This window comes from Schistocerca gregaria, chromosome 2 (genome assembly GCF_023897955.1).
Source record: "Schistocerca gregaria isolate iqSchGreg1 chromosome 2, iqSchGreg1.2, whole genome shotgun sequence".
Lineage (NCBI taxonomy): Eukaryota > Metazoa > Arthropoda > Insecta > Orthoptera > Acrididae > Schistocerca > Schistocerca gregaria.
In genome coordinates, this window is record NC_064921.1 from 217,771,179 (window position 1) to 217,774,191 (window position 3,013).

A 3,013-nucleotide genomic window follows, 5' to 3' on the forward strand; every position below is an offset into this window, starting at 1 on the left:
GATATCTTCATTAGTAAAGAATAATTGCAGGTGTTCCAATTGTTTGTATGATGTTGTCAGTGCGAGTTTTAGAGTGGCGCCTGAGGTTGGTGGTACTGCCGCAGTAAAAAGACAAAGTGATATAAGAACTATTTCGTTGACCCTAGAAAAGACAGCGAAAGCATTCGACACGCGTAAAATTATAAGCACTTTTATGCATGAGGTTAGGTTTTCAGTAACTTTTCAGAGACTACCACTGAACCACGGATTGATTAGCTTCTCCAGGGCATGTGTTCGTTGTTAGCTGAAGTACGAAGTTATCCACAATTGTTAACTGGTAGACGTAAGGACTAAAATAACTGGTTCTCTAGAGTGCATCAGATAAACATCTGTAAAACCTGTCCGCTCTTTGACAATCATCGAGTAAACGTTACTTAGAGTGTACATACAGGGACCCTTATACACAATAAAGACGATAACCATCAAGAAAAAACTCATAACAGCTACGATGGGCGATTGACACAGATATGAAATAATGGTCAGATTGGACAATTCGGTCACCCGTTATCAGCTATTATGTTTGCAGTCAAAGAGGGAAAACACTTTTGAAGAAGATACAAGGGATATATGTTACATACGTGGCTTGGTTTTTTAACTGACTATACATGAAATCATTTCTTACCATGTACATCCAAGAGTTTCCTTTGTCTTTGTGTAGAAAGTTAATAACTGGAAATAATTTCTGATACACGTTTTACAACCCATTCGTAATCAATCTACAATGTGGGTGTTGGAGCGAAATAATATTTTCTGCTCTGCTAATTTACACATTGTCCCCCTATGAAAATACTTGTACTTAGTATCTTCGAACATGCATATTCTGCTGTACTTCAGCTTGAAGTGACAAATTGTGTAGACGTTAATCATGTTTCCTTCCTTTAAGATAAATGTAGATCGATTCCTAAGTCTGAATGTCTCTTTTCAACAGGTAGCTTATCAATTTTTCTATTATCCCCTTCACTTTCTAATATATTTCTCCATAGTCGACCCTATATTTTCTATTTAAATTTACGAAAATTAACACCTCTCGTTTTATACACTTTTCTCAACTTATATATTTTTTATAGGAACATTTAATAAAGCTATCCTTACTATGTATTTTAGTGATGAGTAGTGAAGATAATACGGTTTTAGATGATTTTGTTCGTTTGGTGAACCTGAAAAAATACAGACATGTTCAACACCACTACACATTTGACACATTCATGTCGTGTATCACTTATCTTCTTCCTTGCTCTGCACACTGTACAACCTCTGGAGGGTGTTTTCTTGACGGGATTGGCAGAGATATATCTAAAATATCCAGAAAACGACTACTTATAGCTTGCGAAATATAGAAAGAAATGGAGTATGTTATAAACAGCTAAACACATTGATTTCTCAGCTCTCCAGTGGTCCATCTATAATCGGTCATTATCCTTACAGCCGGAAACGTAATAACGAACTTGGAAACTGCGGGTGAGCCGGCTGTATAAGCCAGTGGGTTAGAAAAGTAAATAACTGGAAAGAATTCCTAATACACGTTTCACAGTCCATTCATAATCAATCTCAAATGTGGATGTTTAATGTTCTGTTAATTTATACATTGTTGGCCTATGAAAATACTTGTGCTTAGTATGACCGGAGGAGGAAGAGGAGATAACTTGGTCATTAGAGACGGGGCACAAGCTCGGATTAGGAAAGGATGAAGACGGAAAGCGTCAGTGTCCTTTAGAAGAATCAACCCCGGCATTACCTTTAGCGGTTTTGGAAAACCAAGGGAAACCTAAACCAGGATGACCAAACGAGGGGCTGAACGGTCGTCTTCTCGAATGCGAGTCCAGTGTGCTAACTACTGCGCGATCTCGCTCGGTCTAAAATGTATATGCAGAAAATACATCAAATTTGTGTAATGTGTAAGTGGCAAATAACACGTGGGTCAAATAACACATTGGCCTTTTAATCCTAAGTGACAAAGAAAAACGTTAATGACACTTAAACCTGCAGGGATTATATAGCAGTAGTGTAGATAAAGAGAAATCCTTTTAGATGAGATTATTCACTGAGTACAGTTCTGGACCAGGTAAACAACGGATGGTGAATCACTTCTGGAGATAGTATACAATGCTGTAACTGATAAGCAGTGGTTAACTAGTGACCGTATGAGTCTATATCTACATTTGACCATTAAACCTTGATGATATTTAACCATAAAATGAATTCCAGTGTCATGGTGAACAATGAGGTGAGGTAAATGAAACATATACCACTTCCCCAGGCCTAGCTATAAACATGATAAGGACTTTCAATGTCGGGTTACACTTGAACATAAGAGAAGCGTCATGAGGCATATTTAAAGTCACCCCCACCCTAAACCATACACCTGAGGCAGCTGGGCAAACGATATCACCTTGACCTTGAGTATCAGCTTCCTTATTGTGTCCATGCACCCCTTTCCATCGCCCCCCCCCCCCTTCAAATCGTCTTCAGCAGGCCTCCCCACACACCTTTCACACCGTCATTTCAAATCAATCTTCACCCGATTAGCACACTTCCTCTGTCACCTTTGAGCTGGAGTCCCCTGCCACCCCCCTTATCCTCCCAGTTATACTTTTTTATTGCTGGAGAAGTTGTGTGGCATGCTCCATTCGATGTTTGGGCACCAAAGGTCGAGAACCATCAGGTTTGTCTTATAAATAATTTTTGTTATTATAATTATGTGAGTTTCGTCACTGAGGTCAAGGGCAGCGACCAACGAATGGGTATTTGTGAATAACAAATTAAATTTAACCAAAATCTAGAGACTCTCAGTTTCCATGTATTCCACATTTTACATCTTCTCCATGATTTCCATTTTTGTCATAGTTTCAATTTTTTGCCTATTTTTCCACATTTTTAACATGTTCCATATTTGCCCATATTTTCCAAACTTCAATCGGTTGTTCAGTATTATTATTGTTCAATATTATCTATGATCTAGCAGTAAAGATACATG